Source organism: Bubalus bubalis, chromosome 19 (genome assembly GCF_019923935.1).
Source record: "Bubalus bubalis isolate 160015118507 breed Murrah chromosome 19, NDDB_SH_1, whole genome shotgun sequence".
Classification (NCBI taxonomy): Eukaryota; Metazoa; Chordata; class Mammalia; order Artiodactyla; family Bovidae; genus Bubalus; species Bubalus bubalis.
Window position 1 is genome coordinate 31,896,763 of NC_059175.1, and position 15,711 is coordinate 31,912,473.

The 15,711-nt window shown below is 43.4% G+C and overlaps 1 protein-coding gene and 1 long non-coding RNA gene across 9 annotated transcripts in view; one reads left to right on the forward strand and one right to left on the reverse strand.

Moving 5' to 3' along the window:
• Positions 1-15,711, reverse strand: part of GHR (growth hormone receptor) — a 307,144-nt gene that overhangs the window by 218,962 nt on the left and 72,471 nt on the right. The gene's annotated exons all lie outside the window — the stretch shown is intronic.
• On the forward strand, positions 526-4,421 carry LOC123330637. Of its 3 annotated transcripts, none has more exons than XR_006546686.2 (3): positions 526-644; positions 819-980; positions 4,290-4,421. It is a non-coding gene; the product is annotated as an uncharacterized LOC123330637 (long non-coding RNA). The 3 variants fall into 3 exon arrangements; XR_006546688.1 differs by lacking the exon at positions 4,290-4,421 and adding an exon at positions 1,297-1,427; XR_006546687.2 differs by having other exon boundaries at positions 550-691.

Below are 15,711 nucleotides of genomic sequence, written 5' to 3' on the forward strand. Positions count from 1 at the left end.
AAATGACTAAAATACCAAAGCTTAAAAGGTTAGAACATCCTCGGGGGCACTGTGGTGAGTATGAAACAGCATGCAAGTCTGATGCATACCAAAGAAGACACGAAAACAGGCTTGATAAAATCCACTCTTCCTGTCACATATGCACACAAACATATAAACAACATCAGAAGAAAAATAAAGGCAGACAGACTGTTCTCTAGCCTGGAAGGAAATTCTGATGAATTCTAAAGGAGTTCGAGGTTCATTCATTCAGTCGACATTTTTGAAATAACTCTCTCACATGTGGGCCCAAGTTCCAGGCACTGAAGATCTAGCGGAGAAAAACACAGGAAGCAAATAAAATGAAAAAGTCCACAATCCTTGCCTTCCCAGAAGCTTGTAGACTCACGGATGTGGGTCAGGCAATAAGTGAGTCATGTATATCAGATGATAAGCGCCATGGGGAAAAATAAACAACGACGTGCAGGAGAGAGCGTCGGGGTTGGGGGGACAGTGAGGCTGTTGTCCTCTTAAAGGAGCTGTCCAGGGAAGGTGTCATATGCAGGACACATTAGCATAAAGATCTGAAAAAGATGAAGAAATCAGGAGGATTTAGGAGGAAGGTCTCACCAGGTGGTAAGAAGAACAAAGACAGAAGCCTGTCGGTGAGTGCTCTCCTGACACATCGGAGGAGGAGGCAAGACAACTGAGAGTAAGCCAGGACAGGCTGTTCTGTTGCAACGTGTGTTTCTGTAACAGTAATTAGCTCATAAGCTATTGACAGATAGTAGCATAAATGTTGGTATAACATGGAAACATTTGTTTTGTTTTTTCCTTAGGCAAAAGGAGCCAGAATAGAATTCTCATCTTTTAGCAGGAAAGGAGAAAGACCTCAGGTTGGCTGCCGCACAGGCCAGAGGGATTTCACCTCCAACTGAGAGAATGAGCACCTGCCCCTTGCTGTCTCCCCAAAAACGTGCAGCTCTCCCAAGCTCTCTCTGGTGAGTGCTGGGGTTTTAAGTCATAGAAGATTAGGAGAGGCCCGCTCTAATCCTACTTTCCCCCCAAATCCTATTTTTTTGAGTACATTTTTCAGATGTAAGGAAGAACATGGGCTTCCCTGGTGGCTCAGCTGGTAAAGAATCCACCTGCAATGCAGAAGACCTGTGTTCAATCCTTGGGTCAGGAAGATCCCTTGGAGAAGGGAACAGCTACCCACTCCTGTATTCTGGCCTGAAGAATTCCGTGGACTGTAGAGTCCAAAGGGTCACAAAAAGTCGGACAAAACTGAGTGACTTTTTTTTTTTTTTTTTCCAGAACACAGAGTTTTACAGGAAGTGTGTACGTGCTAAGTCACGTCCAACTCTTTGCAACCCTATGGACTCTAGCTGGCCAGGCTCCTCTGTCCATGAGATTCTCCAGACAAGAGTACTGGAGTGGGTAGGTATGCCCTTCTCCAGCAGATCTTCCCAACCCAGTGATTGAACTCATGCCTCTGAGGTCTCCTGCATTGGGAAGATGGGTTCTTTACCACTAGTGCCACCTGGGAAGCCCCTGTTTTATAGGACACACATATACTATTATTCCAGAGACATCTGCCGAGTGCAGGGCCTCACAGGACACATGAAATGGGAAGGTACTGGTGGGCTTTGAGAGGAGGCATGAGATGACCTGATGCACTGATAATAAAAGCGGTGGTACAATGGAGGAACAGAGGGTGAGCAAGTGGAAAGCAACAGACCAGTGAGGGGCCTTTGCAACAGTCAGGTGAGAGAGGGCTGGCCCAGGAAGTGAGCAGTGACAATGGAGTAAGACAGGAGCCAAGAGGACTCCAGTGTTTTTCAGCCTAAGCAACTGAAGGATGGAGGGGACACTAGATGACTGAAGGATGATTCAGTTAAGGGTGGTCACTTCAATTTTGGTGAACTCAATTTCGAGTGGCTATAAATCAAGTGGGAATTTCAACTAGGTAGGATGGCAACCCACCCCAGTACTCCTGCCTGGAAAATCCCATGTATGGAGGAGCCTGGTAGGCTGCAGTCCATGGGGTTGCTAAGAGTCAGGCACGACTGAGTGACTTCACTTTCACTTTTCACTTTCATGCATTGGAGAAGGAAATGGCAACCCACTCCAGTGTTCTTCCCTGGAGAATCCCAGGGACAGGGGAGCCTAGTGGGCTGCCATCTATGGGGTCACAGAGTTGGACATGACTGAAGCGACTTAGTGGCAGCAGCAGCAGTCAAAATAGATGTGTCCAAAACTCAGGAGGGAATAGTTTGAAAGTTTTCAGTGTATATTATATTAAACCCTTAGAGTAAATGTATTCAAATTTTCAAAGACTGATTTTTCCAGCAACCTACTAGCAGCTGGAGTAGAAGCCAAAAGCTACAAAACCTGTGGACTTGGGTTTTAATTCTTAGTATGAGAGCCTGGATTCCTGGAATGGGAGTAGGGGAGTGCTTATGGTGGGAGAAGGGTGCCGGAAAAGGTCTGAAGCCCGCTCTGGGTCATTCTAACAGTCAGAGGTGGGGGGAATGAGCAAAAATAGCAAAGAGCTTACAAGGAAGACCTGTGAAGTGTGAGAAAAACTAGAAAAATGTAGCATCCTGGACATCAAGTAAGAAGTGTGGGTGATCCAAGAGGTGAACCGAGATGAGGACTGAGGATGTGCTACTGAATTTAGCAAGTGGGACAGGGCAGCAGCTGTCCCAGTGGCCAAGCTCAGCTTCCATCTGCTGTCCCACCATAGTCAGTGGGGTACGTTTCAGCCAAACATGGAGTTTTGTTGAAAAGGATAGAAAAATTGGGGGGGGGGGGCGGTGGCGGGGCTAAAAGAAGACATAGGATCTACAATTATATGCTTATCTTTTATAATAATGTTGGGACACTATGGCATGTTTTTATGGTGATGGAATGATCCAGTGGAGAGGAAAAAATAAATCTGAGAGAGAGAGGGAGAGTTGTGGGGGTAATGTCCCTAAGAAGAAGGCAAGAGACAAAGCAGGTGTCATGTGAAGAGGTTTGCCTACAAAATGCTGTGTTAACAGGAGGAAGGCAGAGCTGATGGGCACTGACTCCAGGAGAGAAGCAGGTGTGGTGGGAGCTTGCAGATTCCCTTCTGTTGTGCGTGGGGTCTGTCTGCAGTGAGAGAGAAAGAAGGCTATCTGCACAGACGTAGGATGCAGGAAGGAAGTGTTAGGGGCTTGAGGAGAGCAGTGAGAAGAGCTGTGAAATAGTTGTCTAGACAAAGTGAATGGATCAGGGAAAACGGCTTTGCCAGTTGTATGAAAAACTTGGGAAGGTTAGTGGCCGTGCATTTAACCAGCAACTGACCATCAGGGTGTGCATTTTCTCCTGTCATATTCAGCTCTCAGGTGCTGGCATGGTGTAGGTAGAGAGCTGGATTTATTCTGGGCTGGAATTTTGCCAAACAAAAGTATGATGAAGCAAAAGAAGTACAAAACATTATAATCAACTGCTGCAGTCTGAAGCCAAATTCATCAGCTGAAATCTTAATACCCAAAGGTGATGGGATTAGTGGTGAGGCCTTTGGGAGGTGATTTGGTCATGAGCCCTTGTAAATGGGATAAGGGATCTTATAGAGACCCCAGAGAGCTCTGTAGACCCTTCCACCATGTGGGCATACAATGAGAAGTTCGAGATCCAGAAGAGGCCCTTCACCCAACCAAGCTGGCACCCTCATCTTAGACTTACACCCTGAGAATTGTGAGCAGTATGTTTCTAGCATTTGTAAGCCACTTAGACTGTGGCATCTTGTTCTAGCAACTCAGAAAGGTCTTAGGTATGAGCCATAGAATAAAGGCATTGGGTAAGGAAGTTTATTTCTTGTCAGCTGCCAATGGAACATTAATCAGTATAGCCTTTAACCAAGTGACATCCCACAACTAAACATCTCATCACATAGTGATACTTCTGTCCCTTTTAAAGACATTATTTTTCCCTTTCCTGCTGGTGAACCAACAGTAACTTCAAATATAGACTCCCTGTTGGCTGATGTGTAAGATGGGCAACACCACTGTTCATACTGAGAGCAGTCATCTCTTGGGACTCACTATTTATAATAAAGAGTCCCCAACCCTGCCCGCAATGAGGACTCTGGAAGATACCAGGGCTGTAAGAGCATAGGGCAGAACACGACCCAAGAGCTGGGAAATCATTCGCAGGGTATTTTTAGGCTTGTGCCTCCTCCAGGCTTTCTTACCACTCCTAGTTTATCCCTAGTTATTATACTTCTTGCAGAAATTCTCAATGACATTCTCACTTTTCTTGTTTTTCCTGTTTGCTATCAGGGAGCTATAGGGCCAGCCCCCTTTGGCCCTACAACCACATTCAATGCTGTGACTGGGACAGACGGAAATGAGCAGCAATTCTATTTGCCATCAGGTGACTCCAAGTGTATTTGAAGGCGATTCAGAAAGGAGATGCTAACCTAAGATTAAATGAGTTCAGGGCTCGGAATTCCTTGAATACACCGTTCCTTTTGAGGGGCAGTTTGTGGGGGCAGCATTTCCCACCTGGGCCAGTTTGTCTCTGATTAACTCTTCTCCCCTAGAGGATCCATTCTGGGTTTCTCTCTTTACTGCACCTCAGGAGGCTGGTCTGCTAGGGGCAGAGTCTGCAGGCTCCCTTCCTGGCTGACTCTCCACTGCGTTTGAACAATATAGACCAGGAGGTTGAGAGAGAGGTCGGGGATGACCTCCCCCCCAATCCCCACGCTCTGTCAGAACCTGTCCCCACCGGACCTTAGCTTCTGTCATACGGTCCCTCCTCCCAGAACAACGGTAACACAATTTCCTTCCACTGCTGCTCCAGGTCTAGGGGTGACAAGAGCCTCCCTGGGGCCGGGGTCTGAGTACCTCAACATGCCTTGTTGGTGACTTTAGCCCCACCCATACTTCCTGCATTTCCCCTTCATTAAAGTCTCAGGAACCTCTCGAGTTAGATTCTGTTTCTTGCTGACTGACACATAAACCATTTTCAAATTCCATTATGTTTAATTTGGGTTCTTCCCAGATAGAGCTGGTGGTAAAGAACCCGCCTGCCAGTGCAGGAGATGCCAGAGATGTGGGTTTGATCTCTGGGTTGGAAAGATCCCCTGGAGGAGGGCATGGCAACTCACTCCAGAAATCTTGCCTGCAGAATCCCACAGACAGAGGAGCCTGGTGGGCTACAGTCCACAGGGTCGCACAGAGTCAGAAATGACTGAAGCGACTTACCACACACACACATAACTTTACAACTACACTTTGGTGCTGAAGCTGCTAGACCAGAGGAAGGAAAAGCAAATTCCAAACAAATAATATATTCATTCATTCAATGTAGGTGAAAATGATAACATCTATGTCTTGTTAAAGGGAGAGACAGAACTCCACTGTAAGAACCTCAGAATAACTTAACAGGGAACCAAGTTTACAAATGGCTTTTTTCAATAGAAGTTTCACTTCTCAAATTGAAGGATACTTACAAAGGCTAGGGATCACTTTTGTTGAAGTCTTTTTCCATTAACTGTGACTGTGATATAGTTAGGGCTTCCCTGGTGGTTCTGTGGTAAAGAATTTGCCTGCCAATGCAGGGGACATGTGCAGGAGATGTGGGTTTAATCCCTGGGTTGGGAAGATTGCCTGGAGAAGGACATGGCAACTCACTCCAGTATTCTTGCCTGGGAAATACCATGGACAGAAGAGTCCGGTGGGCTACAGTCCATGGGGCTGCAAAAGAGTTGGACACAACTGAGCAACTAAACAACAACAATCAGCTTAATAAGATTTTGGGGGAGGTTGTCCTGTCATAATAAAAGGCCCTAAGATTGTGTTTCAGAGAATGAAACACAGGAAAGAAGAATTTTAATATACTTCAAAAAAAGTTTAGCAGTAACAACTGGCCCATTCAATAGCTAATTTGTGCTAAGTCAATAGATTAGAAATACAGTCTTATATTTACTGAAGATTAGCAGTCTGGCTATAAAAACTGAGGTCAAAGAATACTGCTGTTAATTTTCAATGAATTCGCTTAATAATCAACTGCTAATGACCATATCCCCATTTCCTCGTAAGGACCCAGAATCCTGAAAGTCTAGGGGAAAATCTGCTGGTATCACCCAGGTGAACTCAGGTCAGGGTGAGATTTCTAAAAAAGATCTGAGTCCAGTAGGTTCTTATCTAAAAGAAAATAACTTTTCAGATTGACCAATGTCACTGGTGATGTAAACACCCAACAGATGTCAACAATAGATTGCACAAGACAGCCTATGAAGTCTGGCTTGAAGGATTAAAAAATGTATTCCTGTTAAGAACTAATAAACAGGCAATCTACCAGTCAGTTTAGGAATGATCAAACATATTTTGCTGTATGGTGAACAAAGGATTGATATGTTGGCAACTTTTTGCTTCCAAGACGCACGGTAAAGTATGCAAAACTAGACAAAGCTTAGTCAAATTCCAGCTTTGCCTTTCTTACTTTCATTAATCTTGAGCATGTAAGTTAACTTCTCTCAGCCTTATTTTATCATCCAAAATACAGGGAAAATATTTATTTCTCTTGCTTCAAAGATCTCATCATTTATAAGATGTCCTGTCTTGGGAACTCAGTCCAGTGCTCTATGACAACCTAGAGGGGTGTGAGGGGATGAGGTTCAAGAGGGAGGGGCTATATGTATGTTTACAGCTGATTCACTTCACTATACAACAGAAACTAACACAATATTGTAAAGCAATTATCCTTTAATTAAAAATAAATTTTAAAAAACAGATGCCCTGCTCTCTCACTTAGAAATGACGTCTGAGAGAGAAAAAAAGAGAAAAACATTACCACAGTAAATATATGTATCAATTATACAGGGCATCTTGACTTTAGAAATATTAAACTGGATAAAACTTCCATCTTGGAATCTGGAAAATAGAGAATTCCAGAAAAACATCTACTTCTGCTTCATTGACTACACTAAAGACTTTTGACTGTGCATCACAACAGACTGAGAAAAATTCTTAACGAGAAGGGAATACCAGACCACCTTATCTGCCTCCTGAGAAATGTATGTAGATCAAGAAGTAACAGTTAGAACTGGACATGGAACAATGGACTGGTTCCAGATTGGGAAAGGAGTATGTCAAGGCTGTATATTGTTATCCTGCTTATTTAACTTACATGCAGAGTACATCATGTGAAATGCCAGACTGGATGAAGCAAAAGCTGGAATCAGATATGCAGATGACACCACCCTTATGGCAGAGTGAAGAGGAACTAAAGAGGCTCTTGATGAAAGTGAAAGAGGCGGGAAAAAGCTGGCTTAAAACTCAACATTCTAAAAACAAAGATCATGGCATCTGGTCCCATCAGTTCATGGAAAATAGATGGGGAGATGAGGGAAACAGTGACAAACTTTATTTTCTTGGACTCCAAAATGACTGCAGATGGTGACTGCAGCCATGAAACTAAAAGACACTTGCTCCTTGGAAGAAAAGCTATGACCAACCTAGACAGTGTATTAAAAAACAGAGACATCACTTTGCCAACAAAGGTTTGTACAGTCAAAGCTATGGTTTTTTCCAGTAGTCATGTATGGGTGCGAGAGCTGGACCATAAAGAAGGCTGAGTACCAAAGAACTGATGGTTTCAAACTGTGGTGTTGGAGAAGACTCTTCAGAGTCCCTTGGACTACAAGGAGATCAAATCAGTCAATCCTAAAGGAAAACAACCCTGAATATTCATTGGAAGGACTGAAGCTGAAGCTGAAGCTCCAATACTTTGGCCACCTGATTCAAAGAGCTGACTCACCGGAAAAGACCCTGATACTGGGAAAGATAGAAGACAGGAGGAAGAGGGGATGACAGAAGATGAGCTGATTGGATGGCATCACCAACTCAATGGACATGAGTTTGAGTAGGCTCTGGGAGATGGTGAAGGATAGGGAAGCCTGGCGTGCTGCAGTCCATGGGGTCGCAAAGAGTTGGACACAACTGAGCAACTGAACAAGAACAAAGTGCTTACTATGTTCCAGGCCCTAACTGCATTATGTATAGTATTAGTGCATTATCATAGCAATCCAAAGGACAACGTAATAGGTACTATTGTCCCATTTTACAGACGAGGACACCGAGGCCCACACAGGATAAGAGAACCTCACAGAGGCACACTCTTAGTCAGAGTCAGCGCTCTGAGTCAAAGCCACGGCTGCCTGACTCCAAAGTCTGGATTCTTCCCATTGAGTTATGCCTCCTACTTGACTTTTCACTTGCTCCTTCTTGTTTCACTGCTGGAAGTCTCATGTTTTTAACAAAACTAGTAATTCCACAAGAGCAAGGACAATGTTACCTATTCCTTTTGACAATGCATGGCACAAGACTGGGCCCTGGGTAGATGCTCAAAGATTGTTTGCTAAGTATACGACAGCACTTTAAAAGAATTATGACTTGGTAAAAGCAAAAAACCGTGAATACTGAAGTACTTGGAACGAGCAAACTGTGGATAAGAAATTGCTCAAGAAATGAGTTGCACTTGGAGGCCATCACTTTTCAGTAAGTACTTCCTTGCTTTTTATTTTTTTTAATCACTCTTGATTATCAGTCCAAGAATTGGGCTTCAACAGAAATGCTCCTCAGCTCTATGAAGTAGAATTCTAGCATTTTCTCCTGCTGCTCCTTGGCCACTTCTCCTTTCTTTAAACAGCCAACAACTCCCAGCATGCATGCTCAACAACCCTCAGGCAGGCCAGGCCTGAGAGGCGTGTAGGTGAAATGTGACTGTCATTGAGAACAGGGAAACAGCTTCCAATTGGTACAGGTGACCTCGTTTAATGCTAACATTAAAAAACCTGAGCAGTTCTTGGCTGAATGGGACAGGGCTAACTAATGCCTCTTTTCATTTCACACTTAAAGAGGATGAAGGCCCTCTTAAGATAGAGATCTAGAATATAAGGTAAGAACTTCCAAAAGACTGAAATCCTCAGCATCCTTGTCCTGTCCTCGAGACTTCACACTCCTTAGAAGACCATATTGCTCATACTGAAGACGGGCACAGGAGGCTCAGGTAACATGGGATCTTTACCTATACTCAGCTTTTCTGCATTTCCTCCTTGAAACTGGGCTTCCCTGGTGGCTCAGATGGTAAAGAATATGCCTGCAATGTGGGAGACCCAGGTTTGATCCCTGAACTGGGAAGATCCCCTGGAGAAGGGCATGGCTATCCACTTCAGTATTCTTGCCTGAAGAATCCCATGGACAAATGAGCCTAGCAGGCCACAGACTATAGTCCATGGGGTGGTAAAGAGCGACTAACATTTTTACTTTCACTTTGCTTGAAATTGTGCCCCTTCTTCCCTTCTACCTGGCATAAAAAGCCCATTCCCCCCTAAAGATAGAGCACAAAATCTGGTGAATTGGACCAGGGCCCATAGTCAGCCACAACCTCAGCTCAAATTAATAATATCATCCAGCTTGGGCAACAAAACCGAACTACTGCTTTCTGAGTGAGTCTAAGGTTTGCAGGGTAACTTCAAAAGGCAATCCCATGTTCACTACAACTCAGCTGAAACGACCGTGATGTTTAACAGAACTATGGGTCTCATTTAAAACTATGTAAGAGATTTGCAAACATACAATCCAGTTTTACGGTTTTTCCAATCAGTGCTGTTTTCATTAAGTATATATATATTAATGTAGCCCTAATTCTTTCCCAAAGCTCCCCCTTTTCTTTTATCCCACCCCCTTTCATTCTAAGCACATATAGACCTGCCCTTTCTCAGGACTAATAAATTTCCTGTTGAAACATTTATAACAGTTTCTGGTATCCTTCCCCAGACAGCATCAGGCTTTATTTCCTTCAGCTAATTAAGCAAATGTCACCTTATTAGGGAGGCATTCCCTGACTATCCCATATAAAATACTAACCCTTTGGCCCATCCAGCTCCACCTATCCCCTTATAGTGTTTTGTTTTCCCCATAACACTCAACTCTACCTAACTTAACATATATTTGTTTACTGACAGTCTCCCTTCACTAAATATGGGAAAGCACTTTGTTCTTTGTGGAATCTCTACTACCCATAACAGTGATTAACTCACTATTAATAACAGGCTCTCTATAAATGTTTGCTAAATGCATTAACAGTCTTCCTTCCACATCATTGCCAAGAGGTGACAGTGTAGCCTACCCTGTTTTGGGTAAAAATATCACATCTGTTTTAGCCACATCTCTCCTTAAAATCTAGAGTGGATCGTATCTCCACCCTGAAAACAAGCTTTTTTTTTTTTTTTTTAAGCAAGTCATATGCTTATTTTACTGGTACTTTCCATATTTTGACACCGTACCCACTTCTGGAGAGATCATCCTCTAGGGCCAAACGAGGTTGACGGCATTATCTGAAGTCTTTCAATAACCTTTACACCCACGTCACGGTAGAAAGCTTTTCTTTTATTGCTTGGGCACAGGAAGATACTCGAACATGACATGAGTAGTATTAGATCCACACCTGACCTAGTAATCACAAACTAAAGGCAGGCAGAGCCCGAGGCACTCCACCAGACAGCAATGGTGCACCATGTAACCAAAACTCCCACATACCAGAACATGCTGTGCCTTTCTCGTCATGATCTCATCTTCTAGTTAAACACCACCTGAATCTGATCACTTTCCTGCCTGTTTCTTCCTTAGATCAGGAACTGACCACTGTAGAAAACATGAATCCTAGACATGTAGAAAGAACACTGAGTTTTAAATACATGATTATCCATTTCCTCCAATTAGTAAAAGAAATTTGGATGCAGGGATGGGTATCCTGTACCCATGGGATGAATTCATTCATGTTGCTTCATTTTAGAATTATGATCTGGGTAAAGATAATGCTGCATGAAGGGAGGAGAAGAGAGAATATTTGATCAACTTAAGGACAAATCAATTATAAACCATTCTTCAAGTTCCAAATAACTTATTTGGTGGGCATAGTGACTCATTTGAACAGACCCTGATGCTGGGAAAGACTGAGGGCAGGAGGAGAAGGGGACGAAAGAGGATGAGATGGTTGGATGGCATCACCGACTCGATGGATGTGAGTTTGAGTGAACTCCGGGAGTTGGTGATGGATAGGGAGGCCTGGTGTGCTGCGGTTCATGGGGTTGCAAAGAGTCGGACACGATTGAGCGACTGAACTGAACTGTATAAGTATGATAAGGTACATTAATGGAAATCTACCATTCCCTCACTGGAAAAGACCCTGATGCTGGGAAAGACTGAAGGCAAAAGGAGAAGGGGGCAGCAGAGGATAATATGGTTAGACAGCATCACTGACTCAGTGGACATGAATCTGAGCAAACTCCAGGAGATAGTGAAGGACAGAGGAGCATGGCATGCTACAGTCTATGAGGTTGCAAAGAATTGGACATGATTTATCGACTGAACAACAAAAACCATTTCCAATAGATCAACATTATGCAGTCATATGTTATAAACAAATATAGAACTTTCTGGATTCTGAAGCAAGAGGTACACTGATGGCAACCTTAATTTTTTGAGCCTTTGATTTGAAAAACATTTAAAATTTTGTTTCTGGTTTCTCTTTATTATTCCTAAGCACTTGAAAATTGCCATAAGAGTTAATTTTGACATTTTACTCAGTAATAATTTTGTATCTATATTGTTCTGTGTCTACATCATTGAAAATTTCAAGTTAGTATCTGAATCACTGAGGTTTATCATAAATTTTGCTACAAACTCTATTCCCTGAACCTCGGTATCTTATCCTATAAAACATGAGAAGCCAACTAGAAGATCTGAAATCTCTCTTTCCTTTATGAACCTTATTCCCACCTACTGAGTTTTTAAACACAAGCACTGCTGAATAAGAAACACTCCTGTTTGGAAGAAGTCTGGACAAATACCTTAAGGGTGATCTCAATGATGACACATCCTTCTAGACTGGTCATTTGCTAGCATTTAACATGACATATGGAAAAGCTGCTTTGAGGCTTAGCAAAATCACCCATTTGCCAAACACGGTGCTTACAGGATCCTTCTTGAAACATTCTTTAAATATAGCTTGCCCGTGAGCTTATTTTGAAAATTCTGTCTTTAGGGCCTTTGTCACTTAAAACACACACACACAGAAAAATGATTGTGTTTACAAATTCTGGCCACTTTTCTTAGTCTAGAGCAGTGGTTCTCAATCATCAAGATTTTCTCCTTTGGATAGCCATTTGGCAAGGTCAGGGACATTGTTAATTGTCTCAAGTTGAGGGAGGTGTGTTGCTGGCATCTGGTGGGTCAAGACCAAGGATGCTGCTGAACATCCTACTCTTTATTGCAGAGGCAACGCAGCCACCACCGTAAGGATTTAGCTGACCTAAAATGTCAATAGTGCCAAGATGGAGAAACCAAGTGCTGAGATGGAAAGAGAAGCTTTACATATTTTTAAAATTCAGTTTTAATTGGAGGATAATTGCTTTACAACGTCGTGTTAGCTTCTCCTGTACAACAACATGAATCAGCCCAAGTATACATATATCCCCTCTCTCTTGAGCCTATCCCCAACCCCCACCCCGTCCCTCTAGGTCATCACAGAGCACCAACCTGAGCTCCCTGTGCTATACAGCAGGGATAGCTAGCTTTCCATTCATGGTAGTGTATCCACGTTGATGCTGCTCTCTCAATTCATCCGACTATCTCCTTCCCTCCCTACATCCACAAGTCCCTTCTCCACGTTTGTATCTCTGTTCCGTCCCTGAAAATAGGTTCATGAGTACCATTTTTCTAGATTCCATAAATATGCATTAACATATGATATTTGTTTTTTTTTTCTTTTGGACTTAATTCACTTTAGAGAGAAAGCTTTAGATGGATGGTAGTGTAACCAAGCTAGGCAAGTAAGAATTGGAGTTCTTGGGGGCAATCCTTATTTCTTGAGTTTCACAGATATTTTTCATATTCATTTAGGGCTTACATGAGTGTTTAGGGGAAGCTCAGATACTACAGGAGAGAAAAGTTAATGTAGACGTAGGTTGTACTAAATTATTTCTTGGACTTCCTTTTTTTGAGTATATTTCAAAGTAAGTTGATAGGTTACCACTTCTTTATATTTAACTCTTCGATATGAGTGGACCTTCCAGAGCAACCCTGATGGCTGTAGTCTCATTTCAACCCAAACCCTGGCAGCCGACCTCAGATTTGTTATGGTCAGCGCTGAGCTAACTCTCCCCTGGAACAGTCTCAGGGGTGAGAATCAATCTTTTATGCAGAGCATGCCTGTTGGATTGTTGGATGCAAACCCGCTGGGACAGTGTTTAATGATGGAGTCTTGGTTCTGTGGCCTGCTCCCTAGAGAATGAGCCAGTTTAGAAGATGAACTCAATAATTCAGCATTTGCCACTTGAAGTTCCACTACTTTTAGACTATTTTCACTGTAAATCATTCTAAAATGATCCCATACACCTTTGCCTTTTGCAACAAACAACACCATGATTAATTTTATCTTCTGTTAATGGTTTTACCGTATCACTGTTACAGATGTCAATTCTTAATCCCTGTAATTGCTTTATGCACTGAGACAGAAATAGTGGTTCAAGCAAAGTGTTTACTTCACTGAAGTTCTTGTAGCATTGGTAGGTAAGTCAAGCTGGCTATTTGAGCTCCCTGCCTTCAAAGTCACCAAGAGTGTGAGCATTTCCTGAAGAAGTGGAAGGAAATCAAGGCGGCTTGACACACACTTTGTTACCCACTTCATAGACTGTGAACTCGCCAACAAAACTGGACTTGCAGAGATAAGCTGTTAAGTATGCAAACTCAGGTTTTTACATGATTTTTGATACCAACTAATCAAGTGCTGAGAAGAATCTTGAGAGTCCCTTGGACTGCAAGGAGCTCAAACCAGTCAATCCTACAGGAAATCAGTTCTGAATATTCATTGGAAGGACTGATGCTGAAGGTGAAACTCCAATATTTACCATCTGACATGAAGAAATGACTCATTTGAAAAGGCCCTGATGCTGGTAAAGATTGAAGGCAGGAGGAGAAGGGGACGACAGAGGATGAGATGGTTGGATGGCATCACTGACTTGATGAACATGAGTTTAAGCAAGCTCCGGGAGTTGGTGATGGACAGGGAAGCCTGATGTGCTGCAGTCCATAGGGTCAAAAGAATCGGACACGACTGAGCAACTGAACTGAACTGAATCAAGTGCTGAGTATTAAACACGCTCTGAATGGCTAAATGCTTTTCATACATTATCTAATCCCATCCTCATAACAGCCCTCTGAGATAGGCCATTTCACAGACACAGGAGGCTGAGGCAGAGAAACACGGAATAATTTGGCTAAATGACAGAACCCAGATTTGAAGTCAGACAGTCTGACCCCAGAGCTCTGTTTTAACCACAACTCCAGACGCTGCAAAATGATAGCCTGTGGGCTAAGTGTGGCCCACAGATATGTTTTGCTTGATTTACATATGTTACTTTGGGGTCACCATCTAAAGTTGGGCAGCTTGAGTCTGGCACAAAGGCTCAGCCCTGGGGCAAGCAAAATCCAGGCCTCACTAGACTTAGACCATCATGGGCGCCGGCGTGGATAAAGGGGTGCCATTTTCCAATTTGGAAAAAAGAGCTAGATGAGCCAGTGGCAACCCTGGTTGTCAACACTAACAATTGCATGAAATTCCAAATTTACTGCTTCTTAGGGAAGGAAGGGGGGGAGAAACAGAGGAAAGAGATAAGGAGAAAGGAAAAAAGGAAGGAAAGAGGAAAGACACAGGGAAGGAGGGAGGAAGGCAGAACCAGTATTCCTCTGTTCAGGAGTGTCTCTAGAAGGCACACAGGCTTGCCTGCAAGCAACTGGCTCACTTCACACATTTATGTTACTTCCCAAGATCCTTGGAAGGGAAGTTATAACCAACCTAGATAGCATATTCAAAAGCAGAGATATTACTTTGCCAACAAAGGTCCATCTAGTCAAGGCTATGGTTTTTCCAGTGGTCACGTATGGATGTGAGAGTTGAACTGTGAAGAAAGCTGAGTGCTGAAGAATTGATGCTTTTGAACTGTGGTGTTGGAGAAGACTCTTGAGAGTCCCTTGGACTGCAAGGAGGTCCAACCAGTCCATTCTGAAGGAAATCAGTCCTGGATGTTCATTGGAAGGACTGATGCTAAAGCTGAAACTCCAGTACTTTGGCCACCTCATGCGAAGAGTTGACTAATTTGAAAAGACCCTGATGCTGGAAGGGATTGGGAGCAGGAGGAGAAGGGGATGCCAGAGTATGAGATGGCTGGATGGCATCACTGACTCGATGGACGTGAGTCTGAGTGAACTCCAGGAGTTGGTGATGGACAGGGAGGCCTGGTGTGCTGCTATTCATGGGATCGCAGAGAGTCCGACACGACTGAGCGACTGAACTGAACTGAAGATGCCACACGCTTTCCAACTGTGACCTCTGTATTCATTACATTTACAGTGTTTTGTTTTAAAAAGCCCCTGTTGCAAATGGGTCTTCTCACAGCTCTTCAGCTAAGGTTTAACCCCTTTGCAGAAGGGACAAAAAGCACATCCAGATTCTGGGCTGACTGACTCCGTCAGGTGACCAAGCTCAGTGGATTCTTCCTCTGCTGGCTGAAATTCTTGTTTTTCAGGACATACTGCTCTCTTGAGGCTCTATGTTTGGCAGCCAAAAACAAATGAACAAAATACCCACCCAACTTTGTGTGTGGGTAGCCAGGTGGGGAACAAGGACTTAGGT